Source organism: Hibiscus syriacus, unplaced genomic scaffold (genome assembly GCF_006381635.1).
Source record: "Hibiscus syriacus cultivar Baekdansim isolate YM2019G1 unplaced genomic scaffold, ASM638163v2 tig00110988_pilon, whole genome shotgun sequence".
Taxonomy (NCBI): Eukaryota; Viridiplantae; Streptophyta; class Magnoliopsida; order Malvales; family Malvaceae; genus Hibiscus; species Hibiscus syriacus.
In genome coordinates this window covers 2,520,361-2,545,636 of record NW_024062942.1, presented here as the reverse complement: position 1 = coordinate 2,545,636, position 25,276 = coordinate 2,520,361, and the positions used below count along the sequence as shown (strand labels likewise).

Sequence of the window (25,276 nt, the reverse complement as noted above, 5' to 3'; positions counted from 1 at the left end):
TAAGATCAGACGGAATGAATTATTGGACTACAATGGATCTGTAAAATGACCAGAATACCCTTAGAAAGCAATTGACCAAGAATATCACCAAGCTCGGGGAATGAGTGGATATCCTCGAGCTTTGAAAAGAATGGAATAAAACTGAGCATCAAAATGACCAAAATACCCTTACGACCTAGAATAAGTAAATGTCTTGGATTAATTAAGAAATCCAAATAAACATGGATGATATGCTACCAGTAAAAGTTATGGAACGCAGCTTAAGTGATCAACCAAAGCTAGTGCTATTTCATTACTTGAATGATATAAGTACCACTTGAATGTTTGTTCGTCTTCTCAAATTTGGATCGATGATAATTCTTGAAGTACTTGGCTCAGCTAAACTCTAGAGCGCATACAGTACTAATAAGTGGGTATTCGTGTGACAAATTAATCACGAATACCAGAATGACTTTATTATATGACTAAATTGAACTGAAAGGAAATACAACATGTATTTAAAATTCAGAAACGTCTGAATTATTCTGGAAAACTCTAAAGTAACCGGGATAGACTTGCTTACTAAATGAACTACGTAACCTCAATGACTGAGGATTAATTAGGTGATTGGATTACTTTGGAAACACTGTTGAAATTACATGATGAATTGTCCTTATGGGCTATGAACCATGAATCAAGTGCGTACATATTTTCTGATATCGTTGAAACGTGGAAATGGAATAAAGACCGTTGGAAGATCTATTCAGCGATGATTATGGGGATGATCTATGGATCTGCATTATGGTATTAAAGAGTGAATAAACTAGAATGATAATGAATTGACTTGTTGACATGCATCAGTTTGGGAGTTGTGTAACTCGAGTTGTTTGATAATACGATCGATAGTCATAGATTGTAAATGACTTGAATCTTCGATTCTATATTTTCATCTAAAATCACTTCAGTTATATTTGAAAACGCAAGTAACGCAGAAGCAAAAGATTCTGAATACCTCATTTGATTCAATTGGGCTGAAATCCTATGAATTCAAAGTATATTCTTGAATACCCCTGATTGTTTGGGTAATGGAATCACTCGAAGTAAATCTGAATTTAGAATTATTATGTATAAAGGTTCCTGAACGTTTTCCTTATGCATATAGAAACTTAGTGGAATTCTAAAAGTATCAATCTGAAATGTCTGATTAGATCGGTTAGAAATCGATTCTCTTCAATAAGATCTTATTATTGGAATCCGATCAAATTGCACGAGCTTCATGTTATCCTTACCGATAATTAAAAAATGCCTTTGAAAAATACTTGGATCCTCTAGTGTGTTCCCTATGTACTACATAAATGTTTTATCTATTTTGAAATGAGGTACACTAAAATCTATGGTTACTGTTTTATGATGCACCGACTTACGGTGATGGTTTATGGACTATGACTGATATATGATTATTGGTTTTCATTGATATATGATAACGATGATTACGGACCTAATGTGACTCTTGGGTAGGCTCACGGGCCCCAAGATGCTCCATTAGGTTGGCTCCCTTTTGTCGTGTGCTTAGGGTAAGCCCTATGGACTTACGGGCCTAAGGATACAGGCTCAAATCCTATCCTTAGGTGGCTTCCTTTTTGTTGTGTGCTTAAGGTAAGCCCTACGGACGTAATTCTGAGGAACTGCGGATGGTGTACATGAAAAGGATTTAAACTACGAGTTTCAAAAGTGAAACTTCATTATGATTTTATGATGATTTATTGAAATATTACTCGTTTATTGTACCTACTATTATTTTATCGTACTGTTGGAACACACTAGACATCCTATTCGATCTCCTGAAAATATGATACTATGAATGCTTCCTATGAACTGAGATATTAATGGCTTCTATTCGTTGAACTACCAGTGGAACTACAGATTATTCCCAAAACCGATATACGTTTGATTAAATAAGAAATGATATGGCTTTCCATTTATTGACATGTTGTAACACCCCAATATAGGGGCTAAATTTAAGAAATTATAAAGTGGTGGATTTAATTGGTATTTTGGAAGAAATAAGGGATTAAATTATAAGATTTTAAAGTTGGCATACCGTTTTATGAAGTGCAGGAAGTTCAGTGACTAAACTCTTGGTTTAGCCAATTTCCTATAGGAGAGAATTATAAACTCTTCCCCCGTGCGCAGTTCAGCATATTTTCCAAATTTCCCTTCTCCAACAACCCAACTTCCAACTCCGATCTACTCGCCGTCCGACCTCCAAACGACGAGTCGAAACCACCATCGTGTTCGTTGTCAATCGAGGAACAAAACCCCTCAAACCTTTCGTCGTGAATCATCGCCGTTCGTCGTGAATTTCAGTCGGAAGTATCATCGATAATAACTCGGTTTTAGTTGGTTTTTCATCGATTCACGACGATCGAGTCATCCGTTTACGACACCTCCCACACCATCGTGTTCGTTGCATCGTTCCAAGTTTGCCGGTTTCATCCTTGGTCTCCGTCGACGGCGGCGCGTGAGGAGGTGAAGCGGTCAAAGTTTCTGATTTGTTGAAATCGAGCTCTCCGCCGTTCAAAATTGTGAACCGAGCTTTGTAAGTATCTCGAAATCGCTCAAAATAATTTTTAGAAATTTTTCCGGGATTTTATCACTGTTCACGCGCCGCCACTGCGCGTGGGGAAGAAAAAAATTGACCGGTTTGATCGGTTTTGGTGCATAGTTGACCGGTTTGACCGGTCACAACCCGACCCGACCCGACCTGTTGACCCGACCCGTTTACCAGACCCATTGACCCGTTGACCGTTGACCCGTTGACAATTGACCGACATTGACCACTGTTGACCAAAACTTTGACCGGCTTTGACCGGGCATTAAACGACCTTTGACTTCGACCGAGTATACCTATCCTGACATTTTTTGACGTTTCAAATCCGATTCCGCTGTCCGTTTTTTGAAATTCGAACCTGAAGACCTCGAAATTGCCGGTCAAACCCGTTAACTTTGATTTTGACCGAATATTCCAAATTTTTGAAAAGTTATATTTTATGCTTTCGACGTCCTGAATCCGAATCTGAAGTCCGTTTCGCCAAATTCGAACCTGGTAAGCCATCTTTCACTGATTTATCACCCGATTCGATCCGTTTATCGTAATTAAGCTTCGTTTCTGATATAACTTATGTTGATATGTATCTGAGGAATTATTGGAAGTTGAATTGAAGATCAAAGGCGTTCGAATGGAATTTTTATGGTCGATCAGTATTGCATGGAAATCGAGGTAATACTTTACTACCTCTTTATGCTTTATGGAACATGTTGATATTGGTAAATTCATGAATAAGATAATGTTGGTCACTTTTGTGGAGTTGAATAATTTATTCAGTCGATATGAATGTGGTAGAAATTCTGTAACTGAATGCGGATCAAATGACTAATATAAGAGATTGAAAGATTGTTAGGATTAAATTACAAGTTTGTGAATAGTGATAAAGAAATCAGACATGGATTTGTAAATTATATTTTATATCATCAAAGGTTAAATGTTAAAGGTACTTGGATGGGAAATTATGAGAATACTTCGGTATGGTAAAAATACGAAATTACCCTTATATTGGAAAATGATAAGAATTGTCCCTGGAAGTAGATTAATAAATCTTAAAAGACATATTGATGTGCATAAGAAATGATAGTCATACTTAGAAATTATGGATAACCGGTTTTTAAACCCAAGAGGGTTTATGCAAGATACTAGAAGTGTGTTAAGGGAGTTATTTCAAGATCAGAGAGTGTTCAAGAAAGTAATTAATCATAGGATCTCTAAATTATATTATTTTCGTTAAGAGCTAATATCGAAATTATCTGGTTAAGAAATTACGAAAATGCCCTTGAGAGGTAAAATAGTCAGAGTTGACCCTGAAGAAGAAAGTACTTTGAGGATTTGTACTTAACTCGATTAAGTACAGATTTGATTGTTAATATCCTGACTTAGCAGGAAAATTCATGATATTCCGTTTGTAAAATCTGAGAAGGCACTTGACCCGAAAATAACCGAGAAATGAGTAATTACCTGAAGAATAATTTATCGGGGGTATTCTGTTATTAGAATTATTCGAAAGCACTGAAATAAATGATGAGATTGAATTAAATAATAAAATCGGATGGAGGAAAAAGATATAAATTGGAATTAAATAATAAGACCGGATGGAGGAAAAAAATTGAAATACCGTGGATCTGTAAAATGACCAAAATACCCCTGTAATGAAAATGACTCAAGAATGTCACCAAGCTCAGGAATGATTGGATATCCTCAAGCTCTGAAATGAATGGAATAAAACTGAACATAAAAATTACCAAAATACTCTTATGGCCTAAATTAAGTAAATGTCTTGGATTAATTAAGGAATCCAAGTAAGCATAGGTATTGAACTACCTTTAAAGGTAATGGAAAACAATTTAAGTGAGTAGAACAACCCTAAAGCTATGTCAATACCTGAATGACATAGATATTACTGGAACATGTGTTCGTCTTCTCAAGTTTGGCTCGATGACAAATTTTGGAAGTATTCAGTTCAGCGCAGATCTAGATCGTATTCAGTACTAGGAATTGGACGTTTGTTCGACAAATCAACCACGAAGACCAAATTGAATGGAACGAAAGTGCAACATGTGTCTGAAATTTAGGAACGTTTAAATTACTCTGAAAAAATCCCGAAGTAACTGGAATGGATATGACTGTTAAATAAACTAGGTAACCTCAATGACTGAGGATTAAGTAAGTGGATTGGATAAGTCTGGAAATTCTGATGAGTTTATAAGATGTAATGTCCTTATGGAACATGAACTACAAATCAAGCATGTCAGTATGTCATGATATCGTGGAAGCTTGGAAATAAAATAAAGACATCAGAAGATCTATTCAGCGATGATTCCGAAAATGATAAATGAACAAGAATTTGTGGTATTAAAGAGTAAATACCCTGGAAGAATAATGAATTGAACCATCAACAAGCATTAGTTCTGGAAACTATTCATCTAAGAGTTGTTCGATAATCTGATCAATCGACATAGATTGTAAAAGTCCTGAATCTTCGTTATTCCTTACCAGCTCAAATCACTCTGGTCATGTATGAAAACATAAGTAACTCATATGTAAAGGATTTTGAATACCCTTCTAATTACGTAGAGTTTCTGATAAATGTCCGAATAAGATGATCATGATAAGTATATTATGAATAACTGATGATTTTGTCAGTTAACAAACTCTTCTAATAGTGTTTCTAATTTCCGACATTCTATCGGTAAACTAAAGATTTGTGTTTCTCTGTCCGATAAGATTATCATGTATCTCTAAATAATATCTGGAAACTCTAGTGTGTTCCCTACTTATATGAATATTTTATCTAATTTCTGATTTGAATTATGTTTTGACATCTGATCTGAAATCTGTTCTGATTCCTGACCTGGATTCTGTTCTGATATCTGATCTGAATTATGTTTTGATTTCTGATATCTCCGTTTACCGACGGAGAAATGTTTTATCTGGGGGTTTATTGTTGGAGAAAGATTATCTGCAGACTCCTCGGCTTTGTGCTCAGGGTCTAAATGGCATGTGCGGTTGGGTGTATGGTTCTGGGGAACCTACACATTTATGATGTGAACGGATGGGGGTATATATATATATGTTTTAAAAGATCTGTATCTTTTTATTGATTTTTCGGGAACACACTAGAAAACCTATTATGATCTCCTCAACTCATTCATCCGAAATATTTCTCTGAACTGAAAGCTCATTGTCCGTTACCACCCGAAATATCAGTAGAATCTCTGCTCAGCATAAAAATATGTAAATGCTCAGAAGCAATAAGGAAATATATATTTATCTGTATCTGCACGTTCATCAGCATCATCTGGTAGTTCTGTATTACTGAGCTTTTCGAAGCTCACTCTATTACTCACCTTTTCAGGTTAAAAGAGTTGTACCAGTGCATCTATCGACTTCAGTAAGGGAGTTCTTCCGGTGTGGTTGCAGAGTATGGTACATGTGATTAGGGGGCATATAATTGTATTTTAATTTATATACGAGTCTGGAAATCTGTTTTATTTTTAAATAGTGACAACTGATTTTATAAGTTACATGTTTCAATAAAAGTTTTAAATTTTCCGCTATTTTTATAGTGGGTCGGGTCGCTCCGGTGGCCCTAATGTGACTTCCCGGATCGGATCGGGCTACCCGCATCGGTCTGGGGGGTTACACATGTCTTGCAGCATCATCTGGTAGTTCTGTATTACTGAGCTTTTCGAAGCTCACTCTATTACTCACCATTGCAGGTTAAAAGAATTATACCGGTACCACTATCAACATCAGTAAGGGAGTTCTTCCGGTGCTGTTTGCAGAGTACGGTACATGTGATTAGGGGGCATGTAATTGTATTTTGTTTTATATCTGAGTTTGAAAAACATGTTTTATTTCTGAATAATAATAAATCATTTTATGATTTGACATATTTTAAGAAAAGTTTTAAAATTTTCGCTATTTTTACGGTGGGTCGCTCCGGTGGCCCAAATGTGACACTCCAGATCGGATCAGGCTATCCGCATCGGTCTGAGGGGGTTACAATAGAGGTCTCAAGTTTGAGCACCAGTGACTGTAGGGTATTTGAGTGTTCATCGTTAAATGGTTGAGAGTCTCTATAATAGATACTTCCATTTGTAATCACTTCAGATTAATAAAAAAACATTATTTTTTCGCATTATTGTCACTTTAATTTTTAAACTATATATTATATGATATATAGACTCGATGTATTTTGATTCGATTTTATAAGATTGTGTTTTCAAAATTTAGTATTAGTTTGAGTTAGGTTTAAGATGAAAAATCTTCGACTTGACTCGAAAAATGATATAATTATTCCTTATATATTTAGGAATAATTAGGATAATACCTTTCTCTCTCTCTCTTTCTCTCTCTCTATATATATATATATATATATATATTTCAATTAGTTCCCAATTTTACTTAAAAATGAAAATTATATATAGGATCACGTAAGACAATGTAAAACTCTTTTAGTTTTATACAGATTTAGGACTGTTGGATGAATGAAAACATATGGTTGAGATTAGAAATGTAAAGATATTTACTGAAAGAAAAAAGAAATCAATCTCAGTCATCTATTTTCCCTCATCCAACGGTACTAAATCTATGTAAAACTAAAATGCTTTTATGTAAGTGAATCCTAACTATATATATACGGCTAGAATCGTTGGATGAGAGGAAATTAAAGGCTGAGATTAATAGTAGGAAATGAGAAGACATTCACTAAAAAATATAAAGAGTTAATCTGTGCCTTTGATTTCTCCTCACCCAACGACCCTAAAAAGTATAAAACTTTCTGAGATTAACAGTAGGAAATAAGAAGATATTGACAATGAAAAAATATGAATTAATCTTAGCTTTTAATTTCCCCGCATCTAACGACCCTAAAAAGTGTAAAATTAAAAGTTTTACACTAAGGGTGTGTTTGGTTCATGAAATGTAAGATTACCTTTGGGAATAAGATTACCGGAATGTAGCATTACCCTGTGAATATTGTATTATCCTATTTGGTTTGCTTAGCAGGAATTTAAGATTACAGTGTTTGGTTGAAGGAATATAAGATTACTTGGATGCATATTTTACCAAATTATCTTTGTGATATATATATTTTCTAACAAGTAAAACTTTAATATTAAATTATAAACTTTTAAATAAAAAATTATAAAAATATTTTAATTATTACACTATCTAAGTTTAAAGAAAAAAATGCATTTAACATATAATTAATATATCAAACTTATAATTTTAAATAATTTTCATAAGTATCATATTTATTTCTATAAAATATAATATAATATGAAAAATAATGTTGTGATCTCTAGTGGACAAATATATTATTTTTTAATAACTTAAAATTAAATATTATTTTAAATAATTATATTTTTTACCATAACAATAATTTCACCTCATAAAATTATAAAATAAATAATATAATAAATATTAAAAATATAAAATAATTTTAACTATATAATTTTATCAATATTTTACTAAATTAAACTCTTTGTATATTATTATTATTAAGTTTATAATTTTGAGTAAAACACAAAGAATAAGAATTGAGAATGTTCTATATGAAAATATTTATTATTTCAAGGATATTTATATCAAAAGTGGTGAGAATTGTTCATTACCTAAGAATTAGAAGTAATAACATTCCCACCGTTTTAACTCAAAAGTACTACTATTGATAATAAGTTATTTCCTTATAATTATTTTTTTCCGTGAACCAAATATGAAAATATAATTTCGTAACACGAACCAAATGCCCCCTAAATGTATTGGGACGAGTGTATTTTTATCTCAAAAATTAATTAAAATTTCAAGTTGGGTAAGACCTCCCTAAAAACAGGTCTAATGACAAATGAAAACATATAATCCTCAAATCAAATTTAAGCTAACAAAAAAAAATTCAACTTCATCTGACTGTAGTCATTCCAAATTTAAACTATTATATGAATATATATTGTTTTCCAAATAATTAATTATATCTTCCTTGTCTTTCTTACTTTTCTTTTCATTTGTTTATTTTCTTAAATCTCAAAGCAACGTGCAAATTAATATTGAATAGTCAGCAAAGAGAGCATTGCACAAGCAAATAATTTAAAACATACATGCTTTACATTTTTTTGGAACTCGAACAGCTAAAAAGAAAAAGAAAAATAAGTTTTTAATCAGTTAAAGAGGAAATTATACCCTAATTACATCTATGTGATAAGGTAATCCCACTACTAGAAAATACCCCTTTAATGACGCTCATTGCGCGTCATCTATGGGTGCGGATGACACACATTTTCCGGTTGTTGAATTCACCGACATAAATCTCAGATGACACGCAATTGTGAGTCATAAATCTATGATGCGCATTTATGACACACATTTATGACTCTCATTTATGACGTGCATTGAGCGTCATTGAAGCCCCCGTCATAAATGAAGATGACACACATTTGTGTGTCATAAATTTATGACACGCATGTATGACTTACATTGTGTGTCATTGAAGCACACGCCATTAAAAAAGATGACACACATTCGTGTCGTGATTGTATTTCGTAAATTATATATATATATATATATATATATATATAGATTGACAAATAATCAAACTAAATCACATTTAATGCCTCATAATACTAAATATATATATCATATTAGATATAAGCAATCCATTTGCATACAATATATTCACATTAAGTTATCAAAAATATTGTAATCATATGTCGATACAAAATATAACGGCATAATAAAGTTCTACTAATATTCCCTCGCCATCCGGGCGTGTACACAAGAAATCATCATCAAGTTCTACTAAAGGGGAGTCTTGTGAAAAATCAAAAGTAGCATGGTATTCCAACATATCATCAGTTTCACCATTTGCTCCATACTTGTACATCTTATGTGGTGTGAAGCCGACAACAGGTAAATTCACACCTTGTCTACCTAGCAAAAAGAACACAACTTGGAAGATTCATTACATATTATTAAGTCTGTTAACTAGTTAAGATTCTGCAGGACTTTGATAAGTTAGAGAACTACTAAGTGAAATACAATTCTCCTAAGTTTCAATTCATACCTTCTGCATATCTGATCCAATAGAGTGTGGTAATGATCAAACAGTAGCCAGATACCATATCCAAGCTTCAAGTGCTTCTGTAACTTGTATTTCAGAAGATGCAAAAGAAGATGCAAAAGGAGACAAATCAGTCCAAGGAAAGTAAACATATTTATCAGAACAGTGTGAAGCACATGGCTTCATCCAATCCACCATCAAGTATAAGTTTATTGCAGATCTAGCCTCTAAACATGAATGCACAAAAGCCCTTTGATTCTTCGTCTTAAATTACCTACCTTGTACTTCTACACTTATGTACTTTACAATAGCCACTGATTTATTGTCTCATCCAAACAAAGATGCCAATAGCAGAAATATGATGTCATAGTGTCATTTTTTGAGAACTAATCCATGAATTTATAAACCTGGGTATTAAAACCAAGCCAATCTGAAAGCAGGCAACCCACAAAACAATATGTAGATCAGTGACCAATAGGTGCAAGCTTTCACCAATTATGATCTTCTGATCACCATAACAACGAGTGGTGTGTATATTAAGTATGAAAAAGATGTGACTATTTAACCAAATATATCTCTACAAAGGGTACTACAATTGTAGGTATTGGTTTTAGTCATCTACCAATATGAGCATCCCGAAGCTGCTATGGCAATCACTTCTTCCAAGATCCACATTTACAGAAAATTTTCCTCATTTTATAATGAGATTTAAACAATATCACCAATATCCAAGCTATGTTGCTCGGATATAGGGATAGAAAATGGAAATTTCCAAAATTATAGGGTATGGGTACGAAAAATATAAAATAAATTCTAAAATGAAACATGCATGCTGATTTTTTCTACATTTTTTTATAATTTTAAAATTTATTGTATATTTGTTGTAGATTTGTCATATTCGTACCCTAAAATTTTGAAAACTACCATTTCTTGTCCCCGTACCTATATCCATATCCATACAACATAGATTCTCACTGACTTTCACAAGTTAAAGAAAGAAAACCTAACCCTAAGTTGGCTCTACAGGTCACTAGTTATCCCTCCAATGAAAAGTTAAGTTCAATAATTCAACTCCCCGGCCCAAACCATTTATGGTCATAGAATTCAATAAGTCTGGGAAGAATACATATAGGTTCTTGTTCTTGCAACCATTTAAGGACTATATACATCTACAAGTTTGAGAAGAAAAGCCTACCTCAACTCGCCCATGCAATACAATGACCCTTTCAGCTACGTTATTTGCTTTCACCACTTCATTGGCCTGCAATCAAACAACAAATATTAATATAAACCAAATAGCCATTTTCATTTCTAAACAAGAACACAACCAAAGAAAGGTCCTGAGAAGTAAATAATATATACAATTCCACAATATTGATTGAAAATTAGCATGCATGCTCTAATAGTTGTGCTAACTAGATCTCATAATCTCATTGTGAAAATGACAATGAGAAAAGGAAAATTAGCTAAACTTTAGGATTCTCAAAATAGGAGGTAAAAATGCCTCATATAAGCATTTAAGTATTAATGCTAAAAAATACTTGCACTGCAATATCACTGGCATCCACTGCATAAACCTGAAAATACATAATCACTTCAGATATTAGAAAGTTGTATTTAAATGAATCCATAAGCATCACAAGAATATAAATTTGAGGCAGCAAGAGAATTCTACAAAAATACTAATGAACAAAATTGAAGTTCTATCTACAGTTTCTCTTGGTCAATAGATCAATATAAGCCTACAATCTTCTCTATGATAAAATTATAAAATTAATAAAGAAAGCTAGTTAGAGAAAACCTAGAGGAAAGTAAAGGGGAAAAATAAAGTTAAACACAATTTAACTTCTAACAATCACCTGCACTTATTAAATGATGCAGTCTTCAAAAACCGGTTGAAACCAGTACCACATTATATACAAAAAACTGAGATTTATTCAATCCTCAAATATATGTGGCCATATAACACTTTTATAAATATACCAATCATGCAATAAGAAGGTCATACCATATACCCGTTTTGCACCATCTTGAGCACAAAATATTGAAAGAATGCTTGTGCCACATCCAACATACATTACAACCTGTAAGAATGGCCAAAAGCAATAATGAAGAAGAGGAACAAACCAGCTAAATAGAATTTGAAACAGTTTTTAAACCAACTAGGTTGTTTGCGAGCCAGCTGCTTTATATATAATATGTCTCAAGTAAACACAAATGCATTTCACCTAGGCGTGAGATTATAAACTGTAAAGTATGACATTGTGTTGTGATTGGTGAAATATGAATCTTACTTAAAATGGAACTATGATAAAAATTGTATTACAAAGAAAGAGATCAAATATAGTTTTATAACTAGGACTACAATGATAGTACCACCTTCCCCTCAATAAATATCTGGTGTTGCATGACTGTTGCCCTGTAAGTTTTAGTTCGAACATGATCATGTATGCTTCAGAGATAAACTATGATCAGTATTCAGTGGCTTGTCATGCATTTCTATTATTATTATTTTAAAATAAAAAGGTTATCCAATCTTGCAATAGATACCGGCAAGCAACTATGTCAAAATTATATACAATTTACCCAAACCTGGATAAAATGTACAACCGCAAAAAGAATAATGCAATACTTTTGGTTACAAATGCAAGATTCAACCTTGTTTAAACGAAGTCAGCAAAGAAACAAAGATAAATAATAATTAGTAGGCATAATTTCTTTCAACAAAAAGCGGGAGGACATTTAAAAAAAATAAGTAAAAGAAGTTCACACAGTTCAGCAAGAAGTAACAACAAAACAAAAACAAACCCAGTTAAGGACGAATATGAAGAAAGAGAAATAACAAAAAAAGAAAAGACCTTGATCATTTCTTCGTGGATGCCAATGTGAGCATAAGAGTGAAAGTAGGCCTTGTCGAAGTTCGTACAAGGGGAGGGGGTTTCTGCTCTTTTTTATCATCGTTGTTGGTGTTTTGGGGATTTTAGAATTCAAAAACCCTAAACCCATAGGCATTACATGACCTACGACCTCCCCTCCTCCCAAGACCTCCACCTCGCTTCTCTCCTCCGCCCGGCAGCTGCTGGTTATTTTGGTGGTAAGCATTATTGAATCCCGTGCTTCCTTACATGTTTCCTTCTCTTGATAGATCGCCGGAGAGAAGCGATTCAGGGGGCACGTTGTGAGAAGTGAGCCAGCTAACTGCAAAGAGAAAAAGGGAAAAAGAGAAAAAGGGGGAAGCATGCGGCATAAACATTATCGAGAGGGAAGAAGCGAGAAAGGTTGAAAATAATGGGGGGATTAAAAGATGACTTTTAAAGATGACACACAATTAAAAGTGTACTCTGTGTTTTTGCAAATTTTTTGGATTATGACTATTAAATATGACACACATTATTGTAAGTCATAAATCGTTCAGATTTTAAAAACATTACATTTTTTATGACACACATTTTTTACAAGTAATAAATTAGTGTCTGTCATCGTTCGTGTGTCATTAAAGGTATATTTTCTTGTAGTGTCCTATATTACAGTATGATAATCATCAATATCATGTTGATTATGTGATTATATATCATAAAAGTACGAAAACATTATCGTATAAATGAGTGTCAGCCACTAGGTCATATCTTTCGAACTAATTCATTGAGAAGATTACTTTTAAGGACATAAATTGTCCCTCAACTATACAACATTATTTTGTCGAGTCTTCTGACTATTAAAAATTATAAAATTGTTATCTAACTATTCATATGTTCAAACTTTTTTGTTAAATTTGACGGTAGTCTGAGATGGACATTAATATGCTGATTAGGATATGATAAAATATAATTTCATAAGTGTTTGAGTTGTATTTTTTGGATCGAGTCTACGTTTACATCAAGTCATCGAGCTAGTGTTTAAAACATTATGTTATTGAGTAAGTGCTTAAAAGCAATGTCAGTGCATGTAGACATCAATAAAATATAATTTATCTTATCCAATTAGCAAATTAACATTCAATTCATATTGTTGTTAGGTCATCAAATTTTTAATAAAAAAATAAGTTTCAAACATGTGAATATTCAAGTAATCATTTTGTAACTTTTAATAATTAGGGGATCATTTTTATATTGTAACCTAATTTAATTAAATCTAAAAGTTTTAAGATTCCACCACAAAAAAGAAACAAACAAAAGTACACTAACAAAAAGTAGATTACATGTAATAAAAAAGAGTTGAAGAAAACAGTAGTTTTAGTACAAAACATTGAAGCATTTGTACAAAACATTGAAGCATTTGTACAAAATCTTGAAATGAAAGATTGCCTAACAACACACTGAAACAATAAAGAGGACGAAAAGTTGAAAACAAAACAGTACATATATATTAGTAATACTATATTTATTCATGTGAAAGAGCTCAAAGACAACCTTAAAGATAAAATATCTGTGTTTTTTTTTCTCAAAAGTGGCAAAGATTGTGTAATTATTTTAGTTTTTTAAGAAAAAAGTTATTTTTTCTTCTTCTCAGAATTATTGTATGAGACAAAAGGGAAAGTAAAGCAATAACTTGGAAATTTGAAAGTTTGTTGTCCAACCCTAAACCCAAAATTAAAATTCCTATAATCATCATTAGCTTTCAACCTAACACAAGGATATTATTAATTAATTAATATGAGTATATTTTTATGATTTAATATGATTTTTGAATAAAGCATGGTTCTGACAAAATAATATTATTTTCTCAACAACTTGAAATTTTTGTTTATTAAAACGTCATTACACTTTAGCAAGAAAAAGAAAATTGTTCTCTAATTTAGGAAGAGTTACATATATGTAAATTAATTCATCAAATCACTTCTAAACAAGTTTTTCTTTATATATATATATATATGAATTTGAGTAGAATATACCATATAATATATTCCTTATGTATTATTAAATCTGACTATAATTAACTTCCAATTTGTTTAATTTCGACTCATTATTATTTAAAACTTGTTATTAATAAAAATATGAAAAATATAATTTAAATTTTTTTAAATAAAGTAGTTTTAAAATACATATGTTATAAAATTTAATTATTTAAAATATTCAAAATAATCATGGTTAAAGTTTAAAATTTAAAATTTCAATTTTAAAAATTAATAATATACACAATTATTAGAAAGAAAAGAGTATAAATTTTGACTTTATATAACTATACGTAAAATTTTAATTTTTGTCTCAAATATTTCTCATATGTGCTGGATTGATTGGGTTAAACACATAGTCCACTCCAACAAAAGTACATTTAACTGCACTATATAGTCCTTTTTTATGGATATACAAGGTTTAAATAACACGAATCAAATGGCCTCCGTGATAAAGGAATTGTTGGTATTTCTGAGGATCCGATTTAGAACATCATATATGTTAGGAGTATGAACGATTAATGTAAGGTCGAAAGATTAAAAGTTTATCTTTAAACAGATATTATTTTGTATTTACCCTACAGTAATCAAAATATATATATATATAAGGTTTAAATGATAATTTGGTGTCTAAATTATATATATAGGGATAAGTTCACTTATAACATGTAAAATAATCAGTTTTACGTTAGTTTGTAGTCATTAGATTTAAATAAATGACTTAGATTTGATTAAAATTTATAACTCATTAATAAATATTTTTTAACTAACAGTAAAATAATATCTTTTTATCTCAAATACTATACCCCAATTCTAAACCCCAAACCATAAAGCATTTATTTATTTAAATTTAAGTATAAATTATTATAAAACTTATTAATTTTACATAGTGTAAATGGATTATAACTCATACGTATACTCATTTTTCTATTTAAATCTTTCTCATAAATGATAATGATTTCCGCAAAGAAAAAAAAACATTCAACAAACTGTAACTTGTCATACTGCATAAAATATCATATAAAGATTATTTTGTATCATTCAATTATTGAATCTTAATATATATATATATATATATATATATATTAATTGATTGGATGATTAAAAATATTCATATTATCCTATTTTATATGAATTTAAATTCTGATTTTTAATTTGATAATGTAAATATCTCTCTACTTAATCAAAAAATATACATATTAATGTAAAAATAAATTTTATATATTACTTTTAATAAAAAAAATATCAAATTAAAATTGATATAATTTAAATATCAATTTAATTATATTTGAAATATATAGTTTATTTTAAAATTTCTAATATTTTTTAAAAAAAAAGTTAATAAAACCCATCGATCTAAAAGAAAATCCCATTGAACCAAGGATCCACCGGAAATAAAAGGCCAACAGTTGTACAAGTGAAACCCTTTTTTTTGCCCAATACCCCAAGCGGGTTAATTATTTAGGGTATTGGGTCAACATAGATTTTATCTTGGAAACTATAACATTTTCTATAGTGTACATTGAACTCGTCACTTCAAGGTGACAAGTTCCTGAATATATTATTTTTAAATTGTCCCATGAAGTGGGCCCCATGTGAGCTATTATTTTATTGTTATTAAAATGACTCATCACCTCAGCGTGACGAGTTCATTTAAAAAATATTTTTTAAAATTTAAAGAATAAAATAAAATAAAAAGTACAAATTAAAAAAATCGCATGGAACTCGTCACCTCAGCGTGACGAGTTCCTTCAAATTCAAAAAACTAGTTGTTGGTTAATAGCTATATGGGCTACGGTCATGGCCAACAGTCGCGAAGTGGTCAAATGATAATACTGCGATGCTCGTTGAGTACGCCGGGTCATATGCTTTGATCGCCATCGTTGTCATCGTCTTGCCAATGAGGTGTACTTAACACACTCTAGGATCCACATTTGAAATGCGGTGATGGATTTATGACATTTGAAGCCATCATTATCGTTATTGCGTCGACTTGGCTTCTTTTTTATTGATCATATAAGATATGGTCCCACTCACCCGCAACCACATATTATGTCGAAGATGCTTAAGTATATTGCGATGCATCCCATGAACCTCCAATCCAATTCGGTCGAGTCTCGACTGAAGTATGAAATGGAGGATAGAAACCTAAATTAACCTAAGATGCATAATTGTACTCTTCAACTGCAGATGCTGAAGTGGAAGACCACGACGACGATGCTTTCTTCTTGGACTTCGACTTGAACTTGGCACATGTGGCATGATGATGTTCCTATTCTCCCATCTCTTCCAGTGTCATGAGATATTGTAACCCCCTAGACCCAACCTAAGTGTTTCGACTAAGTCTAACAGATTACATTAGAAATTCTTAAAACATTTTTCAAAACGTTATTCGATAATTTAAAATCATATTAAAAATGATATTCATAAAATTATAATAAATAATGATAAAACCCAACTCGTAAATATAAAACTAAAAGTGACTAAGTAAAACAAAACATGTCATAAATCTAAATCACGGTAATTCGAATATCAGTAGAAAAAGTAGTAAACATCGTCATAAAAATAAGTACTTCAAAATAAAAACATAGTATGTAAAACAATCAAGTAATAATTAGGTAAAAAATCATGGAAATCTTGATAAAGCTTAAGTTTTTAAAACTCGTAGTTTACCCTCCTCACGTACACCATATGCAGTTCCCCAGAACTGTATCCATAGGGCTTACCTTATATCCATTGGATATAAGGAGCCAACCTAAGGGAACATCTTGGGGCATGAGAGCCTACCTAAGAAAGTTCTCGGGGCCTCAGAGCCTACCCAAGAAAGATATCGAGGCCTCAGAGCCTACCCAAGGGTTGCCTTAGGTCCGTAAGGATTTACCAGCTTGATCAGAGCTAAACCTCCATTCTCCAGCCTACCAAAAAAATGTTCAATAAAATAGTTCACATAATAAACAGTAATTTCCATGATCTATATTCGGCATAATCATATTTTTAGTGAAAACAAATATTCAAATAATATGTATCATTTAGCCATAGTCCATAAACCATCAACCGGTAAGTCAAAAAGTTTCAGTGAAACATATTTCAAAGCAGATAAAACAATCGTGTAGTACATAGGGAACACACCTCGTAAAATAGGGTCACACAACAAATCTACTGAGCACTGGCCTCATCACACTCTGCTACAGTGTCGAACCTAATTCATAGCAAACTGAGTTAATATTGAAGTAATATTCTAATATGGGTATTCATAAGGTTCATAGTTCATACAAGTTACTACTGGCTCAGGAGGTCTAGCGGATCGAGAAGAGCTGGGTCGAGCTGTTTAGCGATCAGATGAGTCTCGTGTACCTGCAAATAACAACAATTAATCAGTCTCAAGTCTTAATTTAATTATTCAAAATTAAAACACTTAAGTATATATATATACATGTTTAGGTTTGATGGTTAATTTAGAGGTTTTAGGGTTCGAATTTGAAAAAATTGACTTCGGATTCGGACTCATGAAGTCGAAAAACATAAAGTATGACTTTTCATAAATTTTATTTTTGTCAAAGTCAACAGTCAGATCGATCAAAGTCAACTGTCAGACCGATCAAAGTCAACGGTCAGACCGGTCAACTCGGTTCAGGTCGGGTCAACTCGGTTCGGGTCGGGTTCGGTCTATCTGGACTGGTTCTAGAAATTTCCTGGATCGGCTAAAGACCACTAGTGCACTACCGGCACGTGCGGTGGTGACATGGGCCATTTTCACCGGTCGATTACTCCTAAGACAACCATGGCTTCAATTACACCCAAAATCAATCCAATATCACATTCAAAATATACCAAAATCACAAAAAAAATCGATCGGTAACTTACCCAAATGGTGGTTGACGACGGCACGACGATAAACAACCAACCCTATCGGGTTTTGGTCGCACAACACCAGTGAATACAATGGTGAAAACGATGAGGCACGATAATCGACGATTTGGTCGAAATCAAAGGAAACAAGCGATTGGTCAGGTTTTTTATCGGAACAAAGGGCGGTCGTTTTGAGGGTAGCGACACAGGTTGGGGCAGTCGGACGGTAGGGAATCGGGTGATGAATTTAATGGGGTTAGGGATTTAGGGTTGATAATTTAGGGGTGAATTTTGAGGTTGCTCGATCGGGGAGTTTATTTTTCACTGGGTAATAAAAATGGGATAATTAGAATTCAAGTTCCTAAATTTCATGCAGTTTCTAAAAAGGCCTAAAATTTATGAAAACTTGCATTTTTGGTCCCCTATTTCATTAAATTGTTTTTTCTATTTTAACTTTTTATTTGTATTCTAATTTTCTTTAAATTGGGTTATGACATATATGGTTTCCCATTCTCTTCATAATTTTAGAGATATGGAGAATAGTCGAAATCTAGGTCTAGTAGTGTAATGTCGAGACACGGGGGAGCGATTGTTTACGCTGATTCTACGCATCGATATATATATAACATGTTTCACCAACCAATTTTCGGTATGTTTCTCACGCGTATCAATTCTATGGAGCGCTTCCATATCAACCATCTGCGTAGGAATCGATTGATGCGACGCAAACTGTCGTATCACTCTATCAACAGTGTACCACTCAACAATCACATAATGCAATAACGACATCACGACACACCATAAGTGGGACCCCTAAAAAATCTCCTAGGCAATAACTGGTTGATCCCTTCGTTAACATACAGATTCCAAGAGAACTGCAAATATTAAATATCAAACTTAATAAAGTTAAAAAGATTAAAAAAATAAAAAAATCATATGTCATACCGCATATTGATCGACGATGTCCATCCTCAATCGTATATCTCGCGTAGTGGCACTCGCCAACTTCGTCTCGGATATTTTATGTCGCCATCTAAAATTTTAAAAAATAAAAAATGTTTTAAACAAATAAAAAATAATTAAATTTATGAAATTAAAAAAATCATAAAAAAAATAATTACCTTGCAGCGAGAGGAAACTTGACCAAGGCTGTTGTAATTAGTGTCAAATTGGGAACTGATACCACGCCCACGATTTTAGCAATATTAAATAGTATTCTACATCGACTTTTTGACCTGGCTGGACAATTGCAGCCTTGCAAAGCTCCCGATACAAAAATGCTAACATCGTCGAGCCCTAACTGGTATTACGACACATAGCGAAGTCTTCTAAATATCGCAGATACTGAGTGTGCACCAAATTATCGAATTTATTTGGTAATAATACCCCTCCGATCAGTTGGAGAAGATATACTCGAGACGCGAAAATAACCTCCTCCTCGGTAGAATCGTCCGTCACTTGGAATTTTGATTCCAACCATGTTATCCGTACCCGAAAGCCATCAATGACGTCGGATAGTGACCATTTTCCCATACTTGGTAGACCAATGATGCGGGGTCATACATGTTCTGACTCACCATGAGGTGCCATTCATAGGAACACTGGGTTGGTAAGTGACGTCTTCCAAAGTTATCGTCGCTTCACCAATCAGGAAGTGGAATGTGTGCGTCTCGGGTCGCCAACGTTTGACCAGAGCCTCAATTAATGTCGGGTATAGCTTGAAGCCACACACAAATATGGCAAACAATAGACCGAATTGATGCATATATATCATGGTTTGCTGATGCAGCTCTCCGTATGTCATCTCGCGTTTCTAAATATTCCATTCAACATCCGACCATTGTACGATTAAAGAAACAGAGACGTTATCTAGTCACAACATATATTCTCGGGTTTCCATTTTTTGAGATTTTGACAAAAGGTTTTTTGTATTTTTTTAGATTTAGGGTTTGGTGAGAAATCAAAACTCCAAACCCCTATTTATAACCTTAAATCCAATGGTTATATGGAAAAATACTCGGCCAAACTACTACTATTTTTTTGAATTTGAAGGAACTCGTCACGCAGAGGTGATGAGTTCCACACGATTTTTTAATTTATACTTTTTATTTTTTTTTGTAATTTAAAAAAAATATTTTTTAAACGGACTTGTCACGCCAAGGTGAAGAGTCATTTTAATGATAGTAAATAATGGCTTACATGAGGCCTACTTCACAAGGATAATTGAAAAAAATATATTCGGACACTCGTGACCTCGAGGTGGCGAGTTTGATGTGCACAATAGAAAATACCGTAGTTTCCAAAATAAAGGCTATGTTGATCCAATATCCTAGATAATTAACTCGCTTGGTGTATTAGGATAAAAACCGGTGAAACCCTGTGTAAAGGTCACAAAGGCTTGAGTCTGAATACCAGAAAAAAAAACTTGCCCTTTAAAAACAGTTAGAATTTTTCATAAACTGAAAATATGATTTGCATAAATAATATAAGACATGTAATACATGCAATATTAAATAATATAGAATATTTTAAACTATGTTTCTAATTTTTTAAATAAATAAAGATAATATTAAATAACATAAAATAATTTAATTTGTGATTCAAATTTTTGAATAGATAAATATATATTACTTGAAATTAAAATAGAATAAAATAATTTAAATTGTGCTTCAGAAAACTAGTAAATAAATAAAATTATATTCAGTAAGTAATATCAAATTATTCATATCATAGTTTAATTATTAATTTGTATACTTTAGACTAAATATTATCTTTTACATATATTATGTAAAATCTCAAGCCGTGTATTTGTTTAAATCATAATCATAGAAAAATGATAACATATTTTCCAAAATTTCTTCACAGCAGCCACAAGCTCAACTTTGCTCACAGCCCTTACATAGTAAAGAACAAGAGCCTTTCAATTGTTTCTTCTTTTTCCTTTTACAGATAACTACAAGCAATTAACAATCAACATTTCAACACCAATCACTCCTTTTTCCAATTCATAGCGCTCCAATTGAGTAGGCACCCAAGTTTAAACCCCACATTCATTACCTCAGACCGGAAAGCTCCATGGCTTCCATCACGAGCGAAAATTCTTCTATAAAATAGGAGTATCTTTGTAGAGGAGGGTTATAGCACGATCGGGACCTTGGCGTCTCGATCATTTGCGAGGCATCCCATTTGTCGACCAGACCATCACCTTCTAACATCCTTAATACTTCAGACATCCTCGGAAGGTGTAGAGGGTTGAATTAAGTGCATAGAAGAGCAATTTGAATCGTTTCTTCTAACTCAATTCTGTCAAAATTGCCTTTTAGATCCTTATCCACCGGCAGGCTTAGTTTACCTTCCTGGTGTAGCTTCTTTACCTGCAAGACAAGTTAACTAAATACGAGACTTTTGTGATGGTTAAAGTGTACGTTAAATTAGAGAGAAATAGAGAGTACCCAATCAAGCATTACGTGCTTCTCGTTCGACTCTCGTCCGAAATCCAAGGCCTTCTGACCTGTGATAAGCTCAAGGAGTAGGATCCTGAACCCAAATACGTCTGTCTGTCTTCTCGGATGACTGACCTGTTGATAAATACTCAGGAGCTATGTGACAAACAGTACCACGAACTGTTGTAGTAACATGAGAGTCTAGGTGATCTAAAAGCTTTGCCAATCCAAAATCTCCAACAACCGCCTCAAAGTCTTCTTCCAACAAAATGTTTGGCAGCTTTGACATCGCGATGAATGATTTTTGGGTCACACTGTTCATGCAAATATACAAGTCCCCACGCTGTACCTAAGGCTATCCTCTTCCGCCTTGCCCAGTTTAAAGCTGGCCTACCATGAATATGATCTAAGACAAAACCGCGAATTTGAAAAGTTACTCGTAAGGAGTAGATGCGAAATTCGAATAAGATTTATCGCTTCAAATTGTAATTAAAAGACAAATAATACGATCATATTGTTATAAAGAAATTAAGGACTATTGAACTTCAGTAAACTAACCTTTTAATCTAGACATTACACTTCCATTCGGCATATAGGGGTAGACCAGAAGCCTTTCATTCTCAGTTGTGCAGAATCCAGAAAGGCTGAGAAGATTGTGATGGACAGCTAAACTTATCGTCTCTACTTCGGTCTGAAATTGGATTTCATCACCAGCTATGTTATAGTCCTTCAGCCTTTTAACATCCACCAAAGTCCCATCATTCAAGCAACCCTTGTACACTATCCCAAATCCACCTCTGCCAAGAATATTCTTCGAGTTGAAATGGTCGGTCACCGCCCTCAGCTCCTTAAAAGTATACCTATTCAAATGTCCTAAGCATACTTCCGGGTCGTATTGTTCTTCCATGCAACATGTATGTGCTAGTAATTAAAGGATACTAGAGCAAGTAAAGAAAGGAAACTACATGTGAATTAGGAGGCCTTGCTCATGATGAGTTTTGAAATATTATAGATGCATAAAGCTTTATACAATAATACTGAATCACGGATAATACAACAAGATCAGGGAATTTTAAGAAGCTGACCATGTACATCAAAGAAAATCTGCTGGTTGTGTCTATATCGCCACCAAACAAGAAACCCGATAAACAGTATGATGAAAAAAAGAGCACCAAAGATAGAACCAAAAGCAACAGCTACAAGATGGCCTTTTGATCCAGAGTCTGATTGAGGTAAGAAATAAAGGATCCAGATATTCAGACATGAATTAAACTGTAATGCAGAAGGCATATCATGAGTTTGACAAGAAACTGCATCTCTAACACAGTGATAGTCACCTTTTGGGCCATCTGGTGGGAGAATAAGAGGCTCTGAAACGACGGCAGAACAGTTGTTGCCCGTTTTAGGCCCACAAATTAAAGGGTTACCGATAACTCTAAAAGGAAAATGAAGGGAACCATGATTAATAAACCATTGTTACATACATTATAACCATTAACAGAATAAGGGAAAGAAATAGCTCGCTTGAAAGTCCTTGCTGATATTTTTGGCAGGGAACCACTCAGATTATTATAAGACAGGTCCTTATAAAAACATTTTTTCATAGGCGATGGGCGAGTGAAATAACACACAGAATAGTAACAAGGTAAATCCAAGGCATTACAAATTGCAAGACATCAAAATAAAAGATAAACGAGTCCAGATACTTCACAAGAGTAAGACCTCAAATTTTTGACAAAGAATGCGGGCAGGGTCCGGTAAGACTATTATTGTTTAACCGTCTGATACGTCCAGCAAGAACAAGGAAAGGTACATGTAAGCAGATGAAGATGATGCAAAAGCAGTAAAAAAAATGGACACTTACAAATAGTTGAGGTTTTTCAAGTCTCCGAAGGAAGTTGGTATTTCGCCACTGAAAGTATTGTTGGAGAAATCAGGAGTTGCAGCTTCTCTAACTTCCCAATGGTAGCCGGCATCAGACCTGAAATAGCATTATTCTGAAGCAACCTATGCATGAAAAGGGAACAAACAAGTAATCACTTAAAAAAATGCAGGAAACTTGAGTCACAAAAATAAGGATAAATTTATATGCAACTTGGTCAACAAAGGCAATTAACTTACACTGATTGCAACTCACTAAGGTTCTCAATCAATGGGGATAAAGTCCCAGACAAGTTTTGACTAGGAAATCCCCCTCGTCAAGGTAGAAAAGCAAGGAGTTTACACAAATACTTGGTTTAATTTCCCATGACAATGTCTATTAGAAATAGGCCAGATATGGAGAGGAAGAAGAGAACTTACAAAGCATAAACATAGCCATCTGGAGTGCAAGTAACCATCCTCCAACTAAATGGATCAACAGAATTTGAATCCCAATTCTCCAGAACATTATACGGGTCGTTTAGATATGATTTAATGGCCATTAAAGCAACCACTACTAAAAAATTCATCACTCGTTCACAAGGAATATAAATGAATTGACATTCCATTCTTGAAAGAAAAGAAAAGACTTGAAAAAAGGCAAATGGGTTATGTGTCACTACGTAATTATGATGGTAACTGTTCAGACAGACATTCAAAGCATTTTTTCTTGGAAAACAAAAAGAATCTATGAACTAATCAATACAACAAAGATAACAGTGATTGAGAAACAACAAAAGCAAGCCCCAAGTTTCAAGTTTCAAATTTTAGAAGCAGATAAGTTTTTGTTAGTGAATTGGATGCAGGAAGGAAAAATTTTGAGAAAAAAAAACTAATCTTCATAGTTTATACCAGTTGGAGAAAGAGTAGCAGAAGAAATCCGCATCATTGCCAAAAGCAGTGAGCCAAGTTTAAACAGCATCAAACTCTTCATTTCCACACTGCTAAAAATCAGTCTCTCAACTCATTCAAACTCTACTCTATATGAAAAATCTGTTGCGGAATACGACTATCGGATAGAACAAAATCGTAACTGATAATTTGTGAAAATAAAAATGAATATAAAGAATATACAAATGTGCAAAACCCCTAAATAATATTGGGTAAACACCACGGGCAAAGATAAAAGAATTTCACTATGAGAAAATAGGAATTACAACTTCTCTCGATTTAACAATGAGAAAACAATAACAATTCTCTCTTGATAAAAAGGAGAAAACAACTCTATAAATTCTCTAGTATTGGGAGAAAGCTATAATGATTTGGGATGATTTTGAAGCTAAATAGATTAGGATATTTATAGTTGAAACTTAAGGACTAATCTTGTAAATAACTTAAAATTTAGGGACTAAATAAGCAATTTTCCCATTACCATATTTTCAACAAAATCAAGCTGAAACTTTCGGTGGAATGCTTTCGGTGGAATTCAGTGCATTCACACTATTTTTCAACAATCTTCCACTTGAAGATTTGATTAGAACAATTATATCTTCACACCATTCTTTCTACCTTGATAAAAAGAAGAA

At 33.1% G+C, this 25,276-nt stretch overlaps 1 pseudogene; it reads right to left on the bottom strand.

Annotated features, from left to right (window-relative positions):
- Positions 1 to 21,321: 21,321 nt before the first annotated feature.
- Positions 21,322 to 24,684, bottom strand: LOC120148918 (annotated as a pseudogene).
- Between the last annotated feature and the right edge of the window lie 592 nt (positions 24,685 to 25,276).